Source organism: Neltuma alba, unplaced genomic scaffold (assembly GCF_004799145.2).
Source record: "Neltuma alba isolate B1F8T4 unplaced genomic scaffold, ASM479914v2 tig00010359_pilon, whole genome shotgun sequence".
In the NCBI taxonomy this organism is placed as follows: domain Eukaryota; kingdom Viridiplantae; phylum Streptophyta; class Magnoliopsida; order Fabales; family Fabaceae; genus Neltuma; species Neltuma alba.
Genome location: NW_021635267.1, coordinates 293,825 through 310,930, shown reverse-complemented (window position 1 = coordinate 310,930; position 17,106 = coordinate 293,825).

Here is a 17,106-nt window from a genome sequence, read left to right as displayed (position 1 = left end):
GCAGGGATCTTTCACTTGCTTCCCTTTTGTGGTTCTCCTAGCACATGTGGTATGAAACACATGCTACAGTGTTACTCTTTCACTATAAGAGCGTATGTCATTTTGGACTTATCATTAACACCGTACAGACTTAAGTCCAGACACACTCAGTATCTAAACCTAAATTCTTCAACTCTGCTCATATCTACAATATTGACATTGAAGAGTTTGTTATCTGGCTACAGGTATTATGGAAGTGGGATTCCAAACTTTGATCCAACTTTATCAGCATAGATCTCATCTTGACTTGCTATACTTTAGTCAAGGTGACATAAAGTTTGTGTTTCTTCCCTATCATATCAACATTCTTTGCTACTTTACTAGTGAACACAAATGTCTTATCTTTGCTCACTCTACCTGAGTATCAAATGTAAGGAATTGAAAGACACACAGCGAAAAATAAAAACTTTAAAATTTTCCAATTTCTTGCCCGGATCTACCGATTGTGTTTAAGTCAAGTGGTAAGAGGTGTTACATTCGGTATCCGAATCATTGGTGGCTCGGGGATTCCGATGCTCAGGATGCCTATGCTCTCCTTTGTTCGTGAGAAGTCGACAACTCAGATCGGCTTCCTCTACCGATATCTACACGAATAGCTTTCAATCACGAACGACGTGCTAGCGCCTCTTGTCCTTCTAGGGTTTTTGAGAATCCGTCCTTACTGTCTCTCTTTTGGCCATTTCTTATTTGCAAACCTTCTGCACTCTCATCCACACAAAACCCTAGCTCCTAATATCAAATATATAGGATGCCATCAGTATTATGAAGGACATTGGATTTCGGAATTAATCCTAAATTAATTCCGAAATTAATACAATATCATATATTGCGTAATCTGATAAGAAATCAATTAAATAAATATGGTTTGTATATTAAATCCATCCTACAGATTTAATTCACCTATTCATTTAATTCAAAATAAAGATATGACGGAATTATATTTGATTTATTCTAATAAATCAAATTTGAGATATTATACCTTATCAATTTAAAAAATGATATAGATTTAATTTATCCTTATAAATCAAATCTTATAAATATCTCTTATATCATATAATATATATACGTGAATTTATATATATATATACACGTCTACCCTAGATTATTCATTGAATCTGGACATATCTTAGATTCAATGAATCTGGACATCATAGCTCGTGTTGGGCTATTTTGTGTGCAACCCTGTAGGCCCATATGAAGTTGGCAGTGGGTCATTTACTATAATGACTCACAAGTCGTATGTAGTCTCTAGCAAGACATCACGACTACCCAAATCATATGAGGATCGATGAATGATGTAACCTTTCATACAACCATATCACGTCCCTTTTGTCACACGACATTTTGGTCATGGATGAGGCATGGAGATTGTCATCCTCCTATTCCTGACCGTTACTTTCTCAATCCCTGAGTAGTCTGAGTATAGAAATGGAACTACCTTTCCATTATATTATGGCCATACATTTCTCAGACTCACTCATCGAGGGGCCCAGTAATATCTCTCTACGAATGTGAGGGATGTAACACCTCTTGTTTAAATCAATTAACTTTCCTTGTGGAAGCATTTGGAATCACTTTTGAAGGCTACAATTGATGAAAAATCAAGTTTGAAAATTTTCATTTACGGGTTACTATTCATTGTCACCTTAAAATGTGACAAACTTTGAAAATTCATAACTAATTGTAAAAAAATCAAAATTGAGTGATTCTAAGTTCTACAGAAAGCTCTTTGGATAAAATTTTGAGGAAAAATAGTTTCTGAACTGATTGCCTTGAAATTCAAGCTCAATTTCCTTTGAAAAAGTTACTGTTCATTTGGTCATATTCGGATTTTACTGTATTTTTGCCTAACTTTGAAAAGGCATAACTTTCTGCTTGGTTATCGGAATGAGGCAAACTACCCTCATTTTAAAGAGAAACATCAGATCTCTTTGCTTGCCAAATCTTATGACCTAACTCACTCGTTTGATAGGTCAAACTGGAGCTACAAACTCACTGCTCCAGGGCTTACGTTTTATCCCTTAACATCTCTTTAATTCCTTTTATTTCTTTGGCATACATAACATGGCCTTACTCTTTCCCATTCATTCTCATACATTTCTATTTATGCCATAAACATTATAGTTAAATACATGGCATCATTGGCATCCATAACATAGTTCACAAAATAGTAGAATTATACATTTATCAACAGTCTCATCCATTAACAAGAATAATTCTCCGCTTACTTCTCCTTGGTTCTCATGCCATTATTGCCCATCATTGATTGACCTAAATGGTTGGTTAGGGAGGGGTGAGATTCGGGGGAATCTCAGTAGCAAACACTACCCATAAGCATGCAAGACATAATGCACATGCATGACATGTTATAACATTAACACATGAATGCCATGGAAAGTAAGCTAAAGCATTTCATGCTTCCATAACATATTGCCAAGGCAAAACATAACATAAACTTGCAAACATAACTTTGCAAACATTTCATCATAGCTTAGTCACATCATGGCAACACAATCACATCATGCAAGCATACATATCAAGCACACAGTATAGGTAAGTTCACTACCTTGTAACATGGCTTTCCCCTTGCTTTTCCTATGATTCCCTTGTCTTTCCAACCATGTGAACATTCGGTCAACATCACCAAACATCCTCTTGGATGTTCCAAAGGTCCTAAACATAGTCATAATGATCATACAATCTATTAGAACCACTACGTTACATAAAGTTCAAGACTAGCTCTCTTGAACCTCAACCCTTTCTCTTCCTTTTAGGGTTTTCTTTCTAGCTTTTCTAACATAAATCTCATCATTTTCTATCCTTAAGATCCATTTCTTATCAATTAGGACCACTTTAGATGGCCTTAGATTCAAGAATACCAAATCTGGAAATTTTGCTTCGAGGGTACTGTTCACGCAGAATTTCCAGAATTTTTGCTCCAATTTGAAAATTCATAATTAATTCTAGAAAAATCCAAATTGAGTGCTTCCAAGTCTCACTGAAAGCTCCTTAAGTTCAATTTAAAGGGAAAATTTTTTCATGAACCAATTCTACGCCGAACAGTACCGGAACTGTACGGAACTAGAAACTCTTCCAAAAGTTCAACACTGTTTCCAGATTTCAAACCCTAACTTTGAAAAATCACCATAAATCGTACACATATCCAAATGAAGTGTTCTACCTATGTATTTAAAGCTCACAGAGTCTACTTTAAGCATAAAAAATTTCAGAATCAGATACATACAGTAACTAATCCGAAATAGGTATAAAATCAGGTGCTATAACCATCACATACCTTGTTTTAGAGCTTGATCTAGCTTGGAACCACTTGGCCTTTCTTTCTCTCTTCTTTCTCTCTCTAGAAACCATTTTGCAAGAGCTTCCCCATGGATTCCTTATGCTTGGACGAAATGGTAGGGAGGGGAGGGGGTATTTATAGAAAAGCAGACTGAATCTGGACCGTTGATCTTAAAAATACGTGGCTCGATCCGGACCGTCCATTTTCTCTTTTGATCTTACGGTGACAAGTGTCCTATGACATCATGCTTACCTCATCATGATGACATCATGCTTACATCATCAAGCCACATGTCTTTAATCCGACCGCACATGTGTCTTGCATCCGACCGTACACGTGTCTTCCATCTAGCCGTACACGTAATATTTTTTTTTCTCATATAACCGTACACTTGTCACTTTCATGTCCTTTCATCATTTATGGCATTAAAATAGGGAGAAAATAAATGGAAAATTCGTGCAAAAATATTTTCTTAATTATTTCTCCACCTATCAAGCCAATCTTGCACCGTATCGGATACTTTTCGGGTCCTGACTTACCCTGTACCACCAGGACATGTTCTGACACTATTTTCTCATCTTAACAAGTACATATATGGTGCCACCTTAGAGGAGCAGAGGGAAAAATAATTAGCTCTACTGACAGGCTACTTAACCTTACTGAGTCATGCAGTAGAGATTTCACTATAACGGGTAGACAAAAGACTGTCTAAAATATTCCCGTACTGCGTTCTGATTTTTATGTTGTCCATAAATATCTTCTGGTGACTCAGCATGATGACTCGTAGGTGTCATGATTACGCTTGATGACTCAGCACGCTGACTCAGCATCGTCATGTTGGCTCTTAGATATTTTCTTTGGTTTTGTCTCCTATTTAGGGGATAAAATTATTTAATATTTGACTGGAGCATTTTATTCAATCCAGAGCTCCAAAAATTCATCCAAAAATATCATAAAATTCCTCATATTCTAGAGAAAATCTGTGAATTTTCTCAGGTCATAACTCAACCTGTAGCCCCACTTAAAAATCATTCTTTAAAATGCCCTTTTTCGGTACAACTGGCTTTTAAGTATTCTTAAAGCCATTTTGCTAGTCTTCTGGGGATGAGACTAATTTTATAATTTTCTATAGTCTCTTAGATCATACATCCCCATTTTATCATAATTTTCTGAGGTTTCCTTATGACTCAAACAATTAAATCTACCTCTACATCTCAAATTGAGCCATAAACTTATAAATTCCTTTTAAGTTACCTCAGGGGTATTTTCGTCACCTCTCTTCACAAAAGAGCCTTAGAATATTATTTCCCATTTTCTGGGATTTTCTTAGAATTTTCTAAGTACTTTCCATTTTTACCCCTGATGGCCGTAACTTTCTGAATTTACGGTTTTACCCCTGCTTAGGCTCAACCTCATAAAACCATCTCTTTGAGGCTTCTAACTTAACCTTTGGTCTGTATCAAGTCTCTTTTCTCTTTCTGGGCCTTTGAGACTTTACTGGAGCCTCTAACCTTGATTACGCTTTAGCCCCTTAAAACTTTCACTTTGCAGTTTAATCCCTAAAACTGCTTTAACTTCCTTTCTCATCTTTAGAACCTCTACTAAAAAGGGGTCTGGTAGCCTATCTCATTCAGGCTATTTCTAGTACTTCAGGGCCTAAAAATCGAGATGTTATGATTCTCCCCCTCTCAAAAGAATTCGTCCTCGAAATTCCGAGTCAAACCTCTATTCTTACCCTTAATGAGAGGTTAACTGAGGAGAATATCCCCACTTATACTTAATTTTGACCTCTTCAACTTTTCATTATACTCATTTCCAGGTTTCAATCCTAGACTTCATACTTACATGACTTGTCGTTTTATACTTTTCTGTTATTTACATGAGCATGGCCTTTGCTTTTAAGCATTTTGGGTTCTCTTAATATAACCTTTATCTATTCTTTGCTGTATACCCTGCCATTCCTCTTTACTTTAAGGGCATATCTCCTTTCTTTCCTTCATTGACTAGAACAGAATTGAGCTCAATCTAATCAACAATAAAGGTGTCTGGAACAAGTCAAGGGTACTCTCTCTATATTAGTCCACCGCTGAAGGAGATTTCACTATCTTAAACTCATCTCTGGTCATCGTCTTCCCAAAGAGGTACTATACTCTTACCCCTATGGCTCAACCATTTTCTCTTAGGCTTGGTCTACTATGACCTCGGGAGCTACTACGCTCTACCATAAGCCTCTTCAGGATCCATCATGACCCTGGAATACTATAATCAATCTGAGCCATCTTAGGATCTCTACGAGACTCTAGACCATAGAGTTGAGTAATAAAATAAGTCACCTCCACTCAGCTAGTAACTTGACTAATTATTCCCCAAGACTGATCACAGATATCAATATTGTCTTCTTAGGCCTTACTCAATCCTTTCTGTCAACTCCTGGAATTCTTAGCCTTTCCATATTTCTTTAGCCCTTAGTTTTAGCTTCCTTAGGCCACTTTCCTTTCTTTGTGCCTTTCGAATTCTTAGGCACTGGCTCATCTCTAGAGCTCACTAACTTGCCATTGTATCAATGCCAGCCTACCTTGTCTTAGGATTCTGTAGTCCTTTCTGTCTCTTAACAATTTGGACAGCTTCGGGAGAGGACTTATATCATCACATTCTCATTATCCTTCAGTATCTCATAGTACCCTGTTAAGCTCAAAGAGCATCTGTTTGCATATCATGCTTCTATTGTCTTAACCAGTTTCACTCTCTCTGTGGGTAGGGTCTGTCCTGTGCCTTGCCTCGGCTGCTTCTGCTCTTTCTGTGGGAGGACAGATTGCTCTGACTAAAGCATCGTCAACTCAACCACTTACTTTCTGTTTCATTCCTTCAGAGGATAGCATACTCTTACTAGAGCAGCGTCACTCTGATCTGGAGAACCACTTCCCAATCTTAGAGAGGTACTTCATGGTCAAGACTTTTCTCATATGCAATCTCTGCCAGGTACATTCCTCGAATACCCTATCCCTACCAAAGGGAGCCTCTCTACCGGGTTACTCGATCGTGTAGGCAGTGACATCTATCTATAGGAATCTCATCTCTTAGATTCCTTAATGGCCTAAGTACCATGGTTGCATGCTCTCAGATGCCTTAGGGACATAAAAGAATATTGTTTAGTCCCTAACATTATCATGTATCTAAGCATCATCGAGCTCTAGGTATCACTAGGAACTTGCTTATCTTTCTCTGTTCATTAGTTCCCAATGCAACCATCCACTATCATGTTCTTATTCATTTCCTTTCATCTCTATCCTCAAGAGGGATCTTGCCTCACTTTACTCTTTCTAACTTTCTTTACCTCTTGACCAATTATTCTTATGGTCAGGTATTAATCACCATACCCTCATCACATCACACAGCGAACATTTAATCACTTTGCTGTGTGGTATCTAGGTCTGGCACCTAGTCATTATTGACCCTTCATTCATTATCATTTAATCTCTGTCTCTCTTGGTTCACTATCCCTTAGGGATTTCTACCTCTATTCAGGGATTTGAACAAACCTCAAACATCTCATCCTGTTACCTTGCCTCTATCGAGGTCACATCGATTACTTAAGGTACAGGTTGACATTCGGTTCCCTTACTAGGGCATTGACTTATACCTCTGACTGGCTTACTGTACCCTTAACCATTCATTTTTATGGTCATATGCTAAACATAAACTGACCATATTACACAGCAGGCATTGATCATTAAAACATTTCCGCTGTATGACATTCCAGTCAGGCACCTTTAACCAATCACCCAAGGCTAGGTTGTCACCCTGCTTCCCTATTAGGGTATGGACTCCTATTCCTTACTAGCTTACCATACTCTTAGCCATTACCCTCTAGAGACGCCTTTCAACTTTAACTCATTCCTTGGTCAAGCTCTCTCAGCTCTACCATTCCTCTCTTGAGGCGGAGTCTCTTAGCAACGACTACCTATTTCTCAGGTTACTCTCTATCATTCCTTACTTCTCTTCTATCTCTATTTCTTTCAGAGAAAGCACCTAAGCTTTCTGTAATCCAAATGACCAAATAAATTTATTAATGAACAGTGTAAATTATTTTCCTCAAAATTCAGAGCATAAAAATTTTAAATTTAAAATTTGTTCTGGTTGCCGGAACCATTTGCTCTGATACCAAAAATGTAACACCTCATGTTTAAATCAATTAACTTTCCTTGCGGAAGCATTTAGAATCACATTTGAAGGCTACAATTGATGAAAAATCAAGTTTGAAAATTTTCATTTACGGGTTACTATTTATTGTCACCTTAAAATGTGACAAACTTTGAAAATTCATAACTAATTGTAAAAAAATCAAAATTGAGTGATTCTAAGTTCTACAGAAAGCTCTTTGGATAAAATTTTGAGGAAAAATAGTTTCTGAACTGATTGCCTTGAAATTCAAGCTCAATTTCCTTTGAAAAAGTTACTGTTCATTTGGTCATATTCGGATTTTACTGTATTTTTGCCTAACTTTGAAAAGGCATAACTTTCTGCTCGGTTATCGGAATGGGGCAAACTACCCTCATTTTAAAGAGAAACATCAGATCTCTTTGCTTGCCAAATCTTATGACCTAACTCACTCGTTTGATAGGTCAAACTGGAGCTACAAACTCACTGCTCCAGGGCTTACGTTTTATCCCTTAACATCTCTTTAATTCCTTTTATTTCTTTGGCATACATAACATGGCCTTACTCTTTCCCATTCATTCTCATACATTTCTATTTATGCCATAAACATTATAGTTAAATACATGGCATCATTGGCATCCATAACATAGTTCACAAAATAGTAGAATTATACATTTATCAACAGTCTCATCCATTAACAAGAATAGTTCTCCGCTTACTTCTCCTTGGTTCTCATGCCATTATTGCCCATCATTGATTGACCTAAATGGTTGGTTAGGGAGGGGTGAGATTCGGGGGAATCTCAGTAGCAAACACTACCCATAAGCATGCAAGACATAATGCACATGCATGACATGCTATAACATTAACACATGAATGCCATGGAAAGTAAGCTAAAGCATTTCATGCTTCCATAACATATTGCCAATGTTAGGATTATAGTTTTGATGATAACAAAGTCAGAATATCAAGGTTAAGTATTTTGATCGATCAACTGATCGATCAATCGTTTATCGCTAAGGTTTCAGATAAATGATCAAGTGTAAATCAGGTCTATAGTAGGCTTTTGGATCGAAGAACTATTCGATGAGCAATTAATCGATAAAGTGATCGATAATCGCTAACGTATAAATCACATAAGAGTATGATAAATTATCGATAAGCTGATCGATAATATCAGGTAAACAATCGAGTTACTGATAAGAGAACCAAATCTGAAGTGTATTTATCGATCAAGTTATCGATAAATCAGTCATCAATAACGACTTCGATAAAAGGTAACACAATCTACTTGTTCTGCACATTAGTTCTGTTACCAATTTATCGATCATATTTCCGATCATTTGTTTATCGATTACGTGTTCGAACTTTATGCTCTAACTCTCTGAATGCAGGTGATCAAATTCACTGATGGATCGATAACCTTATTGATCATAAAATTATCGATCACATGATCGATAATCAATGTCCTTATCTACTCGTACTCAGTTTTGCTACAACTAAATTATCGATAAGTTTAACTTGTTTGCTTAAATAAGTTTTCACATAACGTGATCGATAAAGAGTCTAAGGATTGAAATATTCGCATTAAGTTATGGTGAACTATTTTTCGATCAAGTAATCGATCACTGGTTTTTCGATAATATGATCGATCATTCAATTCCCCGGAATTCATGTTTTCACAAAACGTGATCGATAATCATTTCTTTTACCTTACAGGAATAAACTTCTTTCTTCACTTTATCGATCACTTGTTCGAATGTTCATTGATCGATCATCTGTTCGATCATTTCAGATAGCTGTGTCCTTCATTGAATATATACATAACCATGTTTTATCGATAACATTATCCATCATACTTTTATCGATAAGATGTTCGATCATCAATGACTGAAGCTTCATTTCAATAACATTTGAATTATCGATAATCTGTTCGATCAAACATGTGTTCGATCACTTGTTCGATCATGGAACGATTTCCTCTTTCTATGATAATTCTTAGAGTCAATGATCCAACACTTGATCGATAATTTTGGTGATCTAATTCGAAAAGTCTTCATTCTGTTTATCGATAACTTGATCTATCATCAAGTAATCGATCATCTTTTCGATCAAACTAAACCAGAATGACTTTCTGTTCTTCTTACTGATAAATGATTTCGTCACAAATCTTTGAATGATAAATTAGCTTTCTTTCTATGTTCAAGATTAAAGCACTCACCACAAAACTCTCATTTGTTCAAAGCTTAAAATATGCAGATTAATGAAAACGAGTGCAACGGCTCTTCAACGGAATTACGTAGACTGCGACCTACAGTGTCAGAAGCTCAGACGCATTAATGGCGGAGCCGTTGAAACCAGCGAAACACGCAAACGAAGTCACAACGGCTAGAAGCTCTTCCGTCTAACGGCTACTTAACGATATCAACTATAAAAGGCGCGAAGAAGCATTAATGAAGAGATTGAATATTGGAACTACCACCTGCGATCATTTAGTTACGCATTCAATACTCTGTTTTCACGTTACTACCGAGCATCAGTGTTTATCATTAAATTCACTCTGTAAGAGAGCCAATTACTACTTTTATTAAAACTTGAGTGACACTCAAGAGTGTGGACTCTTGAGAGGGGTTGTATCCTTACGGGAGTAAGGGGGAGTGATTGAGCGATTCAATTACTGTACCGAGGCACCAAGAGCCCTGTCGATCTTGGAAGATAGTGAAATACCCAGAGGTGTTCTGGGGACTGGAAGTAGGTCACGTGGTTTAGACCGAACCAGTATAAATCTTGTGTCTCCTCTCTGCGGTTAAAATTCTCCATACTCTGACTCTCTGTTTTTATTCATTACATACACGCTTTTGATTGTAAATTTTTGTAACTCACCCAATTCACCCCCCTCTTGGGTGAGATTGTTTCTAACATGTGGTATCAGAGCAGGTCTCTTCACGAAGGATTTAACAGTCCGAAGAGAGATCAAATGGCAGGATTTGGAGATAGCGTGCTACCCGAAGGATGCTCAACATCTAAGCCTCCAGGCTTCAGTGGAGAAAATTATACCTTCTGGAAAATGAGGATGAAAATCTTCATTAAGGCCACAGAGTATGGGCTGTGGGACGTAATAGAACACGGCAACTATGTCCCTATGAAAATAATAGATGGCCAGCAAGTACGCAAGAGTCCCAGGGAGTTCGATGAGGAAGATAAGAAGCTGGTGACTCTAAATGACAAAGCTATCAACATACTCACGTGTGCGCTTAGTCAGAGGGAATACTTCAGAGTCTCAAGTCTGGAAACCGCGAAGGAAATGTGGGAGGCTCTGGAGATAGCTCATGAAGGAACCACCGGTGTGAAACAGAGTCGAATCAACACTCTTACCACCGAATTCGAGTTATTCAGAATGAAGGAAGGAGAGAGTATCCGAGATATGGAAGTCAGATTCTCACATCTCATAAACCACCTCACTGCACTTGGGAAGAAATATAGTCAAGAAGATCAAGTGAGGAAAATACTGAGCGGTCTCACAAAAGAATGGGAACCGAAAGTAACAGCTATTGAAGAAACCAAAGGAGAATCCATTGGTTCTGTTGCAGCACTGTTCGGGAGTCTTGCTGAATATGAGAGCAAGCAAAAATACAAAAAGGAGATGAATGAGAAGAACCGGAAAGGCATCGCTCTTAAAACTCAAGAGAGCGAAGAAGATAATGAAGATGATCTTGATGATGATGAAATGGGCCTTATAGTCAGGAGGTTCAAGAAATTCTACAAAAACAGAACCGGAAAGAAGTTTCAGCCAAAACGCAGAATTTCCTCATATCCGAACGAACCAAAGGATCCAATCATTTGCTTCGAATGTAAGAAGCCAGGACATATCAAGGCGGAATGCCCCCAACTCTCCAGAACGAAGGACAAAGAAAAGAAGAAAGAAAGATTCAAAAGAAGAAAGCCTTCGTCACATCAATCTGGGGAGACAGCTCCTCTGATGAAGAAGAAGGAAGTGATGATGAAGAAACCGCCAACATCTGTCTAGTAGCCCAAGAGAACGAGGAATCAGAAACAGACGAGGTAATAATTTCTGAACCATCTTATGATGAATTACAGTCCGAATACAATGCTTTACATTTAGAATTAGTAAGAATTGCAAAGGAGTTAGTAAGCTCTAAGAGAAGGATAAAGTTTTTAGAAGATCAACAATCAAAAGTTGAAGTCAATACAGACTCGACTTTAACTTGTAAAAGTTGTGAAAAGAACGAAAGAAAGATTGAAGATCTTACCAGAACCTTAGAAAAATTCACTAAAGGTAGCGAAATGCTTAAGGTGATTCTAGGAGCTCAACGGTGCTCTATGGACAAAACTGGTATAGGATACGATCCAACCCAAGATAAATCAAAAGGAAAGAAAAAGAGTAGTGGTAGATCATATCTTACGTATTTTAGAAATTCTGTGCACTCCTCAAATCCTTTTGCACTTTGCTCTCACTGCAACCGTAAAGGCCATTCAACTTCTTCTTGTTACTATAAGAAGAAAGGAAATTACGGAACATTAAAATGGGTGCCCAAAGGTACTTATGTACCAAAAATAACTCATACTAACCAAAAAGGACCCAAGAAGGTATGGGTACCTAAAATATGATTGTAATCTTGCAGGTATGTCTCAAGGCATCCAGAACAAATAAGTGGTATATAGACAGCGGATGCTCCAGACACATGACGGGTGACACTGAGAGGTTTACGTCACTCAAACCAAAAGACGGAGGAAAAGTAAGCTTCGGAGGAAACCAATCGGGAAAAATTGCTGGAATTGGAGAAATCGGAAGTAGCATAGGCATGAAGGTCGAAGATGTGTACTACGTGGAAGGTCTATGTCATAATCTCCTCAGTGTCAGTCAGAGTGCGGACAAAAACAACTGGGTGATCTTTGATTCCGAAGAATGCTTAATCATAAGCAAAAGTGACCTACCCTTGAAGAAAGAAGAACTGAATACAAAGCTGAGAGCTCCGAGGGACGGTAACTGTTATACACTTCAAATTGATTCTAAAACTTCTGAAAACTGTTTTATTAGTCAAAAGGAGGAAAGTTGGATTTGGCACAAACGACTTGCACATGTCAATATGAATCAACTTTCAAAATTAATAAAAAGGGATCTAGTTGTTGGTTTACCAAAAATCCAGTATGAACGTAATGATATCTGTGATGCATGTCAAAGAGGTAAACAAACAAAGTCTTCGTTTAAATCAAAGAAGATAGTTTCAACTGAAAGACCACTCCAAATGATTCACATGGACTTGGTCGGTCCATCTAGAGTAAAAAGCTTCGGAGGAAATCTTTATACTCTTGTAATAGTTGATGACTATTCGAGGTTTACCTGGACTTTGTTTCTTTCCTCTAAAGATGAAACTTTTAATGCTTTCATTATCTTTGCCAAAAAGGTCCAAAATGAGAAAGGTATATCTATTGTGTCAATCAGGTCAGATCACGGAGGAGAATTTGAAAACAACGAATTTGCAGACTATTGTGAGGAACATGGAATTGACCACAACTTTTCTGCACCAAGGACTCCTCAACAGAACGGAGTAGTTGAACGAAAGAATAGAGTACTCACGGAGATGGCTAGAGCAATGCTAAATGAGAAAGGGGTCTCACAAGTATTCTGGGCAGAAGCAATGAGCACGGCTTGCTATATATCTAATAGAGCCTACATCAGAACACTGCTCGGGAAGACTCCATATGAATTGTACAGGGGGAGAAAACCCAATCTGTCACACCTAAGGGTCTTTGGAAGCAGATGCTATATCCACAACAACAACAAAGAAAACCTGGGTAAATTCGATCCTAAAGCTGATGAGGGTTTGTTTCTTGGCTACTCTAATCGTAGTAAAGCATATAGAATTTTCAATAAACGAACCTTTACAATAGAAGAATCAATTCATGTAGTGTTTGCTGAAACTGAAACAATTTCGAAACCTATAGATGATGATGCTGAAATCGTTCAAAATTTTCAAAAACTGGATTTGAATAAAAACTCGAACAAACTATTTTCAGAAACCGTTTCAGAAAACAGGGATGATTTAAACGATCCTTCTTTACAAGAAAATCTAGAGCAGCCAAAGGCATGGAGACACAACCGAGATCATCCTCTGGAACAAGTCATCGGTAACGTCCATGAAGGGGTCAAAACCCGGAGACAAATAGTCAATGAAGTTCTTTTTTCTGCATTCATATCTCACATTGAACCATCTAATATTGACGAAGCACTATCAGATGAATTCTGGATAGTTGCAATGCAGGAAGAGCTTAACCAATTTGAGAGAAATCAAGTTTGGGAATTGGTACCCAGACCAGAAGACCATCCGGTCATTGGCACCAAATGGGTATTCAAAAACAAGCTCGATGAATCGGCTCAGATCATCAGAAACAAAGCCAGATTAGTAGCAAAAGGCTATAATCAAGAAGAGGGAATCGATTTTGAAGAAACGTATGCTCCTGTAGCTAGATTGGAAGCCATACGAGTTCTTTTGGCATTTGCTTGCATCAAAGATTTTAAACTATTTCAAATGGATGTTAAAAGTGCATTTCTGAACGGTTACATATCAGAAGAAGTGTTTATCGAACAACCTCCCGGTTTTGAAAATCCAAATTTTCCTAATCATGTTTACAAACTTAAAAAAGCTTTGTACAGATTGAAACAAGCTCCTAGAGCTTGGTATGAACGACTTAGCAACTTCCTGATAGAAAAAGGTTTTGAAAGAGGTAAAGTGGATGCCACACTTTTCATTAAAAGAAGTGGGAAAGATCTTTTGATTGTTCAAATATATGTAGATGATATCATTTTCGGTGCTACTAATGAAGATCTCTGTCAAGAATTTGCTAAGCTTATGCAGGAAGAATTCGAGATGTCCATGATGGGAGAACTAAACTTCTTTCTGGGATTGCAAATCAAACAAAAGAAAAACGGTATATTTATATCCCAGACGAAATATGTAAAGGAGCTGCTGAAGAAATTCGGAATGGAGAATGCCAAAAGTGTAAAGACTCCTATGAGCTCAACCTGTTCGCTTGATGTAGACGAAGACGGGAAGGACATAAATCTAACAAGATACAGAGGGATGATCGGTTCCTTACTATACCTCACTGCAAGTAGACCAGATATTCAGTTCAGTGTGGGAATGTGTGCAAGATATCAGTCAGCTCCAAAAGAGTCACATGAAGAAGCCGTCAAGAGGATACTCAGATATCTTGTAGGAACTCAAAATTTAGGAATCTGGTATCCAAAAAGAGGAACCGAATATCTAATGGGATACTCAGACGCCGATCACGGTGGATATAAAACAGACAGAAAAAGCACCAGTGGACAATGTCAATTCTTCGGAGGATGTCTTGTCTCATGGTCAAGTAAAAAGCAAAACACCGTGGCAATCTCCTCAACAGAATCAGAATATGTAGCCACTGCCTGCTGTTGTGCTCAGATCTTATGGCTAAAACAACAAGTACAAGATCTAGGAATCAACTTACGTGAGATTCCAATCTTATGTGATAATACGAGCACGATAAGTCTGTCCAAGAATCCAGTCCATCATGCTTGAACCAAACACATCGATGTCCGACATCACTTTATTCGGGACCATGTTCAAAAGAAAGATGTAAAGGTTGAATTCATCCCCACTGAATATCAGATAGCCGACATCTTCACAGAACCACTAGATCAACAGAAGTTCAGCTACTTCAGAAGAGAATTGGGGATGGTAAATCCCAATGAATTGTAAGAAATGTCATACTATCACTCAAGATTAAGTGTTTAAATTTATTGTTTTGATGATAAAATAACTAACTTAAGCATCGGAGTATGTAGACATTTGTTTTGCAGGAAGCTCTGTTTCGATGAAGAAAAACAGAGGTAAACAGAGTATGAGATTATCGATCAATTGATCGATAATCATGAAGGCAAGTAGGAGATAATTTATCGAACAACTGATCGATAAATTCACTTTGTAAAGAAAGGGAATTGCTCCAACACTACAATTATCGATAACGTGATCGATAAACTCAATATCGATCAGAACATCGATCAAGAGCCTCAAGGATTCGAGACCCATCCGTCAAAATTGGTAAGCATTGATCGATAAGCTGACCGATAAGCTTAATTATCGAACAAATAATCGATAAACTATATCAGGTACGCATTTCTTTTTACTGTTTTTATCGATAATATGTTCGATAATTGCATGATCGATAACGTAATCGATAAATCTGCTCTATGTTCAAGTGTGTTCTTCATAATTATCGAACACGTGATCGATCAAGTGTTGATCGATAACTTGATCGATAATTTCGAAGACTATAACGGTACTGTTCTGAAATCCCTTCGTCAGTTTTCGAACCCTAACTCGAAAAATACCGGTCCCCTGTTTTTCGCAACGGTCAGGAATCACCACTATCTTAAATTTTTCAACCGTTCCTTCGATCGAATCCTTCTCTGCTACATTCCCAACCTTCACCCACCTCAAAATCACCGTTTTTTAACCGATTAATCTGTCAAAAACCGCTCGGCACTTCCGAAATGGCTCGGGTGAAGCAACCGAACATGGAAAGGGGAGAAGCGCAGGAGAAACAACCTCAATCGAGCGACACCACTGCTTCGGGTACTCGAAAACGTTACAGACCGAAGGTAAGGGAGGAATCAACGAAGAAGAGGGCTACTCTGAAAATCCGGGAAAGTCGGGCCGAAGAACAACCGGCCTCTCTCAGAAAATCTCCCCGGTCCAAATCAAAGCTACCGATTGTGACTGAAGAATCGGAGACCGAGTCGGATGATGGAGTCTCAGTTCAGAAAGCCGTGGAATCAGCCTTAAATATATCAGTCCCCAAGCAACCGAGAAAGAAGAAACAGAGGGCAAGTGAAGGAGTGGCACGGGAAATTCCTTCTGAAGGTATACCCACTGAATTTTCTGACTTATTATCTGGCAATCTCGATAATGAAGTTAATATAGCAAAGTATAAGGCCGATTTTGCCAATAGAAAATTCTGTCCTGTGGTATCTGTGGACTTAGAGGGTCTGAGGAAAAATAAACAGATTGAGCTTGATTTAAGTGACCCACTGCAGCATTATTCGAATTGGTTAATCATTGGTGGTGAATACTGTCCCGAAGTGGTTAAAAGATTCTACTGTAATATGGAATCAGTAGAAAAATATGATGATAAAGACAATCTCATAGAAAATTGTCTGAAAGTTACACTGAGAGGCAGAGTTTTTAAACTCACCAGTGCCAAAATAAATGAGCTGCTAGGGACTCAAGATTTTGTGCGAGGTGGTGACATGAATGAAGTAAAGGCTTATAGAATTTTGATGCAGAACAGTGATTATCCCGGTGAGCTGAATTTTCCACCTAAGCAGATGTGTGATTTCTATAGGATCATCCATTACATCTATTCTAGGTGCATGGTAAACAAATCCGGTAGTTTCTCACATCTCACTCAGGATGATTATCTTCTTCTAGCCCGGATTATTAGTGGGGAAAAGATTAATATTGGGGATCTTATTTACTCTGAAATGAAGGACTTTGTTCTTAACAAGTCCAGATCAACCCCAATTCCCTATCCTCAGCTGGCCACCTATT